General features: G+C 44.8%; 1 protein-coding gene across 1 annotated transcript in view; it reads left to right on the top strand.

Moving 5' to 3' along the window:
* The window catches only part of Machr-a (muscarinic Acetylcholine Receptor, A-type), a 472,231-nt gene that overhangs the window by 1,623 nt on the left and 457,953 nt on the right, over positions 1-12,655 (top strand). The window lies entirely within an intron of this gene.

Genomic DNA, 12,655 nt, shown 5'->3' with positions numbered 1-12,655 from the left:
ATAGGAATGTTACTTTGATCCACTCTATGACTACCAGGCATATTTACCTCTATTGCCAATTTTCGGTACACTTTTTCTGCAGAAGGAAGTGTTTTTACGGAACCCAATTTGAATTACACCGAGGGTCCTTGACGGTAAAGCATTTCAGTTCAGCTAATTACAACTGGAGAATGTATGTTTGCGCTATGGGGAATTTCATGAGAAAGTTGTTTAGTGCGGTGATGAGGAGCGCACGCTTAAAGTTATTTCAAACTTTCATCCTCTAACCGCGTTTCAAGAAATTAAACTTGACTATGAAAGTGCCTGCAGACTCAGTAATGGTCTGTACGGAACAACCCATACGGTTCTCACTGCAAGGAGACTGCGAAATCCACAGGATTTAAATAACGGAGAACATGAATGTAGTATATATCATACTTTACGGAATTAGTCATGGGCAAAAGTGAGGTAGCAGAAACCCGCTGCCGCTACTTGAAAACCTAGTGCTGTACAAGGCTATCAACTTTGTCGGCGGCCTATGTGCCCGCCTCTCACCGCAACGTCTTCGGAGTACACCAGAGTAGCCTTGGAATTGCACTGGAGCGCCATCCTTCGGACAAAATATAAATGGTTGTATTTAATTAAAATTTCTACTTTCAGAAATATTACGACGCTTTCAGTGCACGTGAAGCCCGATTTCTGCAGCAGCGAACGTGTTAAATATTCTATATTTGACGCAAAAACAAAATCGAGCATGTTAAGTCAACAGGCATTGCAAGTTCGGGTGGTACTTGTTACCAGGTATTTATTGCACGATGAGATGCAAACGCTTTGCTGTACCAGGTGCTTACTGCGCAATGTATGCATATAGCCAAACGCAGAAAATGAAGCACGTCATTATCAGATAAACATCGCAAAGGGTTTTAGGGTTCCTAGCTTGTAAAACAACAGCAGTATACCAAATACGAATAAATTATAAATTATAAAATACAGGCACACACGGATCATTGCAAATTCCTACATACCGACTGTCTAGATCTTTTAGTAATAACATTACCTGAAGAGACAGTGAACATCAAGCCCCTTTAGAGTTCTAGCAGTTTGATTATCACACTTGCAGTTCTCAAGCTGCAGAAAAAAAAAGTCATGAGAAATGTTGGTAGCGGACATAATAAGGCTCACTTAACTGATGAGGTCATACACAAAGGCTACACAAAAATGGTGACCCTCAGACAGCGTTTTCAGCCTAAAATTAAATTGAAAGCTCGCTTAAAGTGCAAATCACAGGTAGCAAACGCAATTAAAAGGCGTGAAATGTTTTACTCCATAAAACTTGTCATAGGCACATGTCTTAGGGTGTTTTACCGTTAAAACTGCTGGGAAAATGTTTAAGAATCTTTGTACTGCAAATAAACAATTGTACGCTTTTTTTTTATTCCAAGCATCCTTACAGTAACTAGAAAGTCCTTCAGACCTCCAGCACAAAGAATAAAAAAATCCTCAGAAATTTAGAGAATGATCTACTAATGCGGAGCATTCTTATGCCACTTGTCTTGACTGTGAGTCCTTTGCAGCCATATTTTTTGTTTGTTTTTCGAAGTTCTCTGCAACCAATTATCTCCATTTATGTTATTCTAAAAATTACATCCAGAACTTTCCCTATATATGCATTATTGTGGAAAGGCAAGGCATTACACAGTTCGCCAGTTTCCGTAATTATTTTATTATTTATCTTTTTTTTTTTCAAAATTTCGTTCCAGTAATGATCTCCATTTACGCTATTATCCCGAGTACAGGTGGAACGTTCACGAAATCTGCATTACTGTGGAAGTGCGGGGTGTTGCAAGTTTCGCCATTTTGCGTAATTTTTTTGTATTTTTCTCTTTTTTTATATTTTCAAAATCTCTTGCGATCAGTTATCTCCATTTACGTTATTATAACGATTACACTTGAAACTTTCGCGAAATCTGCATTATTGTGGAAATGTAGGGCGTTACACGGTTCGCCATTTTCCCTATTTATTTTATATTTCTGCTATAGTTTTCGTTTTTCAAAATTTCGTTCGACCAATTATCTCCGTTTACGCTATTATGACGACTACAAATGTAACTTTCGCGAAACATGCTTTATTGTAGAAATTCCAGGCGTATACGTTTTGTCATTTTCCTTACTTATTTAACAGTTTTGTTAATTCCAGCTTTTAAAAAATTTCGTCACACCAATTATCTGCATTTACCTCAATATAACGATTACATTTGGAACTTTCGCGAAATCGGCATCGTAGTGGAAATGCAGGGCGTACATGGTTAGCCATTCTCCGTAATTATTTTATACTTTTCTTATTTTTTAACTTTCCAGATTTTCATTCGACCAATTGTTTCCATTGACCATATTGCAACGATTGCAGGTGAAACTTTTGCGAAACCTGAATTTTTCTGATGCAGGGCGTTACACGGTCCCGTCTGTGGGTGGCACTCGGGAAAGAATGCTATGCATTAATACAGTAGGCCACCGTGTTTTCGGAATCCGAACATTCGGATTGCTGTATATTCCGGACTTTCCCGAAGAATGGCCAGTTCTCTCATATTTGTTATGTGTACGAACAACGGATATTTCGGACAAAATAAAGCCAAAATCTCGATTTCTCGGACAAACGTTTTCGCGACAGACCCGTGGTGCGTCTCCAGGACGACACCATTTTGAATTCTAAGCCACCGGGCTAGCTTCGGATTGGATGGGGATTGACTTTACTCCCGCCGTAGTAACAAAGGTTGATCTTAGAGGCCATAATTTTTGCGCACAGTTTGCGGCGGAAGCAATCTTGAAAGCCAGAAGCGGGTCATACGGACCCGTTTCCGCATTCTACTTTCCCGCTGCCGTTACATTTGGCGAGATTGCGGCAGTGGACAGCAACATATTGTTGTGCGCGGAGGTAACGGACGGCGAGATTGTGCGCCAAGTGACCGCACTGCCGCAAAGCGACTCACTCTGACAAAGACAGTCCCGACCGCCCGCAACCGTCCATGCGAGAAATTGCCAACGCTTTTGCGTGGTTGTCCAATGTTTACGAAGAAAACGTGACGCTTGCAGAGATGAAACCAAACATTCCCACGTGAAGGAGGAATTTAGGGCAAGGAACTATTTGTGACTTCTTAAGTCGTATTTAAATCAAATAAGTTGCTTTTGCGACCAGCGTATTTTTCGCGCTGCTCCTTTTAGAGCACGGGGTAGCAATCCGGGCACTAAGCCTGGATAACCTCTCGGCCTTTCCGTTCGTTTTTGTCCTCCTGCTCCTCCTTCATTCGGGCTATTTTTAGTTCCCCTCAGGTCCGAAAAATCGGTCGGGTGCTCTACATGTGATAAGGCTTTTCTCGCGCAAGTACCGGCATTCACAGCGTACAGAAGAAAAGAAAAGCCGAGGCACTAGAGTGAAAACACCTGAATGGCTAGAAGTTCTCATTCGGGCAATAAAAACATGCGTGCCCGAATATACCGCAAAGAAAACGCTTTGCAGAGACACCATTGCAGCATTGTATTACATTTGCTGTCAATTACAGTTGAAGCCTTGAAAAATAGTTATTCATAACTGATTGCAGCAAAGCTGAATCAGTAGCATATCAATTTACCTAACAGAATATTACGCAGAACTATAAAAATTACGCTGTTTTTTTTTGTCGGCGGATGAGTGACACAAATAATTCAATGAGACAAAAAAAGTAACACGAATCTGTTGGTTTCACAAGAAAATGAGGAAGCAAACATGATAGTTGCGACGAAACAAAACCTTTTGTTAAAAAATGCAGCACACTATTTCACACGCTGGCCTGAGTGACACTGATTCTATCTGCATGTGAAAGGACCCCGATATGGGCCCAAATGAGTTCGCGTATCAGAAGCAGCACGGGACAATAATAACTGCTGCACATAGCAGGCGCACAGCCTAATCCTGACTAAACGTGTTGTTCACTGTGGCTGACTTTTACCCATGGCAACTATACCCAACTGTTCTGCACCTACCTTTTCCTCCAGAAATACCAGATGATGGTGGATGTCTTGCCGTCTTGTGTTTGACTTCCTAGCGCAGTTTGGCCGGCAAACCACACAGAATAATTCCACTCTCCGAATGATTTTCTTTTCTAAAAAGCTTCTCTCTTCGACAACGTGTTTTAGTGCCATCACGACTCTCAGTCTCCCATCAGACTTCCCATCATGCCATAGTTCCTTCATCATACCACTCCGTGAGGGCGACCTTTTTCCGGACTTCAATCCCGCTTTTTATCTGCAAGCTAACTTTTAAAAAACGTCGCGTGGCCAACATAAAAACTAAACATTATTTTCATCCCCACAAAAAGCTATCGACTGTCCGCAAAGCTGTGAAATGTGGATAGGCAGCAGAAACCGAGAGGTAGTCTTTTTAACAACGAAGCTGTTGAGCAAATCGTTTGTGCATGGTGTCCGCAGGTAAAAATACAAAGAAAATACCGAGCGCTCGTGCACGCGTGCGTCGAGCGCACGTTCATCAAGCCAAGAATACCACTTTGGAAGATTGGTCAACATTCGCCACAAGAACACTCCGGCGTTCCCCGTAGCGTGGCAAAACTTGCTCGCAACGAGACAGACACGTCATACCGTAGGCCCCTAGTTCGTTCGTCCTCGTGTCGCCGTGCGAATGCACTCTGTACCGTAGACTTGAATGTCGAAGCTGCTGTAGGTGACCATTGACTCCACATGGCCCGGCCTATGCGGATAGTTCGCACGGCCGAGGGTGAAGATGCCGTTCTGCTTCGAGAGGGTCGGCATGCAAAGCATCCGCTGGAGATGGTAAGTCGCGCTTGCAGAGTGGCGTACGAAAACGTCGGCCAAGACGACGAGCTCACTCTGGCTTTGCTCGACAGAAGGTCATTGAAATGGCATGCCGCTGATGTTAACCTCGACACCACAACGATACCAAAGCTCAACTTTGTGTCCGTCAGTGATCACCCACAACACCTTCGCCATTCAAGTATTGCGCGTGAGTGCGAGCGTCAATCAATTGTTGTTTGCTCCTCTTATTGTTAGTAGCCCACGTATAAAGCGAATGTATTGGTATACTCGTAAAGAGGGCAAGTGTAGTACGTTCAGATGGTGACAATTTAAGACGAAAACACTAAGTACGTGTTCACATTACAAAGCAGTGTTGAGGCTTCTATGAACCAACGCATCAAGGACTAATGTACATTTCAAAGCTACAAAACAAAAGTAACACAATGGTACCATCAGGCAGAAAGACAGAACAGCGATCACGGTTGATGAGTCTTGGTTATATTAACTGGACTGAATGGCCAACTAAGACCGTAGGGCACCAAATAAAAGTCACTTTTTAACAAAAGGGGTGATAGGTATACCTACATTCGGACCTTTAAATTAAATCTGAAACGAAGTAAATACAAATAAGGTATGTGGTGTAAAGCGACATGTCCTGATTACGCGTGGTATGAAATCAGGTGTAAAAATTGGATCTTGTCAAAACAATTTAGAACCCGCTTAATTTAATATGGAGAGGAGACGGCAAGCATGGTTTATAATATGTGTACAGCTAGCGCAACCAATTCGAAGGATTTACAGTTACTCAAATTTTTTTATTGGTAGAAAAACTACAACCCAAATGTTTTTATATTTTTAGGAATGAAATTCCGCTTCGAATCGCAAGAAAACAGTGCACTCTTCGCACGAGGTCTGAAATCGGCACGAGAGGAGAAGACAACTTAAGTGGCAGCCATTCGGCTAGTTACAGCTGTTGTACACCTCTTCCTTTTAGCAAGAGTCCTAGAACAGCAGTTCAACGAGATAGGGAAGTCTGAGGATGAAAACAAAAAAAGAGCGAAAGATCTTTTGAAGCATAAAGTCATGATTTTCAGTGTGGCAGGGCCTTAGTACACGGATGGTATTGCTGCGCGTGTTATCTGCGTTGATAGGGAGAGTGTTTCAAAATAACGTCACCAGCCTAGAATAATCTTGTCTGATCTACAGTGTTCTGCTTGTAATTTGACGGTTCGAGGAACACTCGCGCCAAGAAATAAATGCCCGCCTAGAAGACGCCGCGGTGTTCGATACCCCGACACTCGACTGCGCCCATCACCGTGTTGACTGCTGCTTCGCGGTCTCTTTATTCTTTGAGTTGGTAGGGGAGGACAAGTTCGCTCTAATAAACTTGTTTTTCCTTCTTCACGGCAACTGCGTCATCTTTAGATTCGTGACAATATCGAAAATTTCTAGATTTTTTTTCTCGGTATTACGCCGCAGCTTAGTATCATCATCATCATCACGAGCCTATCTACGCCCACTGCAGGGCAAAGACCTCTCCCATTATTCTCCAATTACACCGGTCCTGTGCTAACTGCGACCAATTTATCCCCGAAAACTTCTTCATCTCATCTGCCCATCTAACTTTCTGCCGCCCCATGCAACGCTTGCCTTCTATAAGGATCAAATCTGTTACCTTATGACCAACGGTTATCTTCCCTTCGCATTACATGCCCTGCCCACGTCCATTTCTTATTCTTAATCTCTACTACTATGTCCTTGACACACGTTTGTTCCGCTCTCTTCTTGTCCCTTAATGTTACACCTATCATCTTCCGTTCCATTGCGCGCTGAGTCGTCCTCAATTTAAGTTTAACTCTCTTAGTGAGCCTTCAAGATTCTGCCCAGTAGGTGGGTACCAGTGAGATGCAGCTGTCATACATTTTCTCCTTAAGGGACAATGGCAGGCTGTCATTCATTATCTGAGAATGCCTGCCGGATGCACCCCACCCCGTTCTTACCCTTCGAATTATCTCTGCCTCATGGTTGAGATCAGGGGTCACAACTTGGCCTAAGTTGATATATTCGCTTACTACTTCCACGGCCTCGCCAGGCTATCTCAAACCGCTGTGCGGTCTCGAGGTTGTTGATCATTACTTTGGTTTTCTGCATATGAATTTTCAGGCCCACGGTTCTACTCTGTTTGTCCAGTGCGGAAAGCATGCTTTGCATTCGTCCCCCGAGTTACTTAGCAAGGCAACGTCATCAGCAAATCTGCGGTTACTCAGGTATTCTCCAATAACACTTACTCCCACCTGTTCCCAATCCAATGTTCTCAATGCTTCTTGTAAACATGCTGTGAATAACATTGGGGAGATTGTGTCTCCTTGTCTGACGCCCTTCCTTATAGGTATTTTACTGCTCTCCTTATGGAGGATGATAGTAGCTGTGGACCCATTGTAGATATCCTCTAGTATTCTTACATAATGCTCGTCTACACCCTGGTTCCGTAATGCCTGAATGACTGCTGAGGTTTCGACCGAGTCAAATGCTTTCTCATAATCTATGAAGGCTATATAGAGGAGTTCAGTATACTCACCGCACTTCTCAATCATCCGACTGATAGTGTGAATATGGTCCATTGTTGAATAGCCTTTACGCAACCCTGCTTGTTCTTTAGGTTGACTGAAATCTAAGGTTGCAGAAACTCTGTTAGCGATTACCTTGGTAAGTACCTTGTAGACGACTGACAGTAAGCTGATCGGCCTGTAATTTTTCAAGTCCTTCATGTCACCTTTATTCTGTATTAGGATGATGTTCGCGTTCTTCCAAGATTCAGCTAAACTTACGGTCATTAGGCATTGCGTATACAGGTTTGCCAGTTTTTCAAGTACAATTTCGCCGCCATCCTTCAAGAGGTCTGCTGTTATCTGATCCTCACCAGGTGCTTTGCCCCGTCTCATTTCTTTCAAAGCCTTCCTTACTTCTTCTGTCGTTTGTATAGGACTGTCTGCTAAATCCAGAAGCCCAAGATGTTTCATTACTCCAGTATTATCCACCGCCGCTTCCAATTTTCCCACAGATAATTATTGAACCACGCTTTCTCCTCGTTCTAAAGTAAAAACGGGCATATCTGACAAAAAAAAAAAGCACGCAAACGGACGGGACAACAGAAAGGAAGGTGCACAACACAAGCGCTGCGCCAATCTCAAAAGGGCGTCAATCTCACCCAACACTTCGGAGTATACGACATTGGTTGCGAAGTTTTCTCCCCACTTCTTTTTTCCTCTTCGCCCCGGCACTTTGGCGGCGCACATTACCGCCGCGGAGAGAGGCAGTTTCGGGGCCATTTCCTGCACCGCTTCCCACCTCCCTCGAGAGCAACATCTACTTTTCATCGTCGCTTCTCTTCCCGTCCTTACCACCACCTTTCGCGTTACGGCAGCGAACCGTGGCACTGCACCTTCCCGGAAGGAATGACGACGACGACGCCAAGGAGGAATAGGAGTCGCCCGCCGCGACGCCTTCCAAGTTCCCCTCTTCGCCTCCAGCCGTTTACTTTGGCCCCCACTCCTTCCGCACATATTCTTTTACGACCCGCCAGCCGCTCTCTTAGCGCTCACACGGCGCCCGAGCCCAGGAGAGCCCAGAGCCGCATTTTTCTTCTTCATGCTCTTCTTCCCAGCGTTCGCATTTCTCATGGGGATGTCACCGCCACCGTCCCTCGCGGAGGCAGGAGGGACAAGCATCAACGTTGAAAGCCTTGCTGGCAAGAGCAGGTTATATGCACGTGCTCTTGGACGCGAACACGGCGTCCTGCTGTCCCCGTGGGACCTTAACGTAACGTCTCCTCTTTTTTCTTCTTTTCATTTTCTTTCCCTTTTGGTTCTTTGTCCACCACCTCGGGCGCTCGTGGTATACATGGTCTCTTAGGAACGATGCTACGCACCGCGCCATAAAAAGCAATACAAGGGAATGCATTACGGAAGCCCGCCGTGGTGCGTATTGGTCACCGTGGGTTGCACCTTTCCTTTTTGGTATTACATTTGGGCCACGACACCGTAGAACCTCGGTTACGGTTAGGGAACACGGGACAGCGGCTTCATCGTGGACAGATGTTTGGTGACGTCGGAACAGGCAGGCTTTGGTAGCCAATGGAGGCGCGATAGAAGTGAAAGAGAAGACATGCTGGCAGTAAAGACATCTTCTCTCGGTGGCTTAGGAGATGCCTTCTTTCCCGGAAAGCCAGCAAGGACCAACGGCTGGGTACTGCCGTCTTGGCGACCTTCTACGCAAGGAATCCCTTGTTATAGGGACCGGGCGGCCGTTGTATGGCACCACTGTCGCTTCAGCGAACAGCGCCGCCCGTGGCAAACGGCTCGTCAGTGGAATGCCCGTGGCGGTCAGCGCAGCGTAACTGTGCATGGCTTTCTGTCGTTTTTCTGCGGTGCGGCTTCCAAAGCGTACGTAACCCCACGTGCATTTTTCAGATCGGTAAATCTTTAGCGTGGATGTGACCTTTACGAGGCATGCCATGTGTGCGATTTACGCCCATACTCAGTATTTACAGATAGCAAACGAGGCTCAATGCGCCAAGCTGGAATTCAAGCTTGAAGTGAAAGTTCGTTGCTTCATGCAATTTTTTGATGCCTGCATGCAGTTTCGCGTATCGAGGATTATACTGTAGCTAAATGCTCCCACAAAGCCGGTGTGTGCAACCGATCTAGGAATGCTGCGGCGCTGGCTTTGGGCAGTTGATGACGAAACGGCTTCGACGTCGTGCACAAGCGAAAGATAAAATTGGGGGGTGTCTTCTAAGATTTACCTCAAAACAGAAATTGTGATGGACGACTCTTCCATTACTTCATTACCTACGGCTGAAACGTGTTTAATTTCACAGAAATGCTCTTACTACAGCAATCGGGAATCGTTGATAGAATAAATACCGCATGATAGTAGAACGTTATTGCTTGTCGTGGAGAAGCAGTGCTTTACAAGAATTGCAATGGTTGCTGGATAGTTGGTAAATGGTTTTTCAAAAACCAGTTCCTGCGTGGCTGAAGGACGCAAGACAGGAGGGTGCCCGAAACCTGTACTCAGCTTCGCAACTGAATGCTGCGGTCGGTTTACAAGCTGCCACCTACGCTTGAAAAATTATGCACACCTTCGTGTAATGACGATGAGGGTTTATCGCAAAGCTCTATCGTATGGGTTCCCTTGGTTGCCTTCTGGATTTAAACTTTGACTAGTTGAGCGTCGAATTTGACCAGCACGCAGTTTGGTCTTTTGATCGCAGCGTCTTCGACTTTGACCATTTCCCATTCGATTTCGCAGAAAGAAAGCTTTGCGTTCAACCATCATAATCATTCGACGGTGGGCTAGATGATATTGCTGTTTAATTTTGAACTTCCATGACCCTCTCTCCAAATCTAAACTTTGTCCAGCGTGTCGGAAATGTGTCTGTGCTGGAGGACTCGGGCTGATGCACCCATATTTGAAGCAACTAATCGCGCGTTTTTGGTGTACTCACCAGGCATTACACGGTTTTTTAGGCACTCCGTAAAGAATACTTAAGCATTAAAAAACACCGGCTGACGTTAACGCTGCCACCTTTTTTAACTATCGGTGCCAGCCTTTATTCTACGCAGGTGGTAAAACGGGGAAGGGAGGAGGGATGGTGGATGGTTTGTAGCTTGGGCTGTTGAGTTGGTGAATAATTTTGGCTATTAATAAAATGACCACCACAAATGTGGGATTTACACTTCGGCTTTCAGGCTCCCATGCTGTCACAGTGTCGCTCACCAAAACCGAAGGCACGAAGCTCGCGCTTACAGAAAGTATAAACTACCGCAACATTTCTACGGCTACACGGTGATCCATCTCGTAGGCAGGTGCCTTTCTATTTAAAGCACACGTATCGAGGTATCCCAGCGCTAAGGCTGGCGTGGAAACCGTAGTCATTGAAACCAGTGAAGATAATTTAAAGTGGTAGAAATGAATAATAATATTGCTAATAGTGTTATTCCTACTCAGATAGCGTGGAGCCAGGCGCAGAGCAATGTAGCCCATTCCCAACCTTACAAGCATCCAATAAGTTTGCGTAGCCGTTAGTGCATTTAAGAAGAAAATAATGCTACTAATAGTAGTTTTATTCGTACTCCGAACGGGTGTACCCAAGCGCAGATCGCTGCAAAATGCGCTCATGCCGTTGCAGCCGATACCCAACTTTAGAAGCGTCCGACAAGTTTATGTAGTCATTACTGCATCCAAGAACCCAACAGATCTGTCTAGACTTTGTTTCACTACACATATACGCTCACAACACCACCAAAACATTCAAAGCACCGAAGCAAACACGACAAAAACAACGGCAGGCTGTGTAGTCCAATGCACCGGCTCATTCCACTGACGAGGGGAGCGCCGAGTGGTGGCGCCACCCGTCCAGCTGCCCGGTCCCTATACTAACTGCTGATGATGAAAAGGCGGAACAAAAATGAGGAAATGACTATATGCTTAGTGAACGTCGCCTTTTTCAAGGTGTGCAGAGGGGCTAGTTAGTTCATAAGCTTGGCAAAAAAAACAAAAAAACAGCGCATGGCAACAGAGCAGAAGATAAGAAAGCGACGCACACGGGTGCTGTGTCTCGTGTGTGTCTTTTTCTTGTCTTCCGTTCAGTTTATGTGCGCGGTTTCTTCGCCAACAGTAGGTTCATTTGGTTCAGTGGGTTCAGTAGGTTCTGTTTCGTTCATTATGAAAGATAGCCCTGTAGTCGCTTTCAAATTTTTGTTATTTTCGTCGAAATTATTTATAGCACGCGAAAGGAAGCTGGTACAAATTCTCGAGACCTACGCTACTTGAAATAATCACCTTGCACCACTTCTCGCTGCGTAGGAGAAAAATAGAGGCCAAATAAACATAAATTTTATACACGCTTGCAATATTTCCGGAGGGGTGTTTCTGCAAAAACTATTAAAATTGTCGCACGAAAGCTGTTTTTGAAATTTGTTTGTTGTTTCATGGATTATGTACCCCCCAGTTTATATTTGTGTTGCAGTTCTGGAGTTGATGCGGACTTTCGCGATTTTGTGCGGGCAAGTTTTCCATGCTTCCGCTAAATCTGCTTGTTTTCTTCACCGCATCACTGTTGTTGGTGTTGTGGAGCGCCCTTCACAGGCAGACGTCGAGTTTTTCGTCCTAAGATAAAGGACCATGCAACAAAATACGAGCTTGTTTAAAATCGAAAGATTTCGTATCTCATAGTGACCCTAGCGCTTGTCCGGCAACAAACGATGCCGTATTCACAGAGATATATTTCAATTTAATTTAAATTTTGATTCTTTCTTCAGATGATGTCTTTGGGACGTCTGCCATGAAGTCACAAGGGCGGGCATTCAAACGAACTTTCGGTGTGTCATTAGGCTCTGCAGCCTTGCTTACCCTCAGTGGTCGCAGATGGCGCTACCACAGTATTCCGCAGACCGTTGTCCGCCGTTGCTTTATTTTTGGCCGTATTTGCGCCTGGCTTGTTTATATTACGGTTGAAAGTAATCGCTGCGTGAAACACAGGGTATGCTCGACAAAAACAGAATCACGTAAGACAACGTCACTTACACCAATCGGCCAGTGTCGTATAAGACGCTGTGCAGCTAAAACAGCATAGTGCGCCCAGTATACCTACATCAGCGCGCATCGGTACTTCTATGTTTACGTGTACTTTCGTAACTTCCACTGTTTACCCCACCATTCCTACTGCTATAAAAAGAATGTGCCCTAAGTTTAAGCACAAATAGCACGCTCGTTAAGCTTATAAGCCCTGCCTAATTTGCGTTTGCTTTTTCCAGCCTCAGACAATCGTACAGATGGGTATATGACATCATTGGTTCTGTTGCGGGAA

This window comes from Haemaphysalis longicornis, unplaced genomic scaffold, assembly GCF_048455015.1.
Source record: "Haemaphysalis longicornis isolate Haplotype H1 unplaced genomic scaffold, Haemaphysalis longicornis Haplotype H1 scaffold_8, whole genome shotgun sequence".
Taxonomy (NCBI): Eukaryota; Metazoa; Arthropoda; class Arachnida; order Ixodida; family Ixodidae; genus Haemaphysalis; species Haemaphysalis longicornis.
The sequence above is the reverse complement of the archived record's forward strand: the minus strand, read 5'-3'. Positions and strand labels throughout refer to the sequence as shown.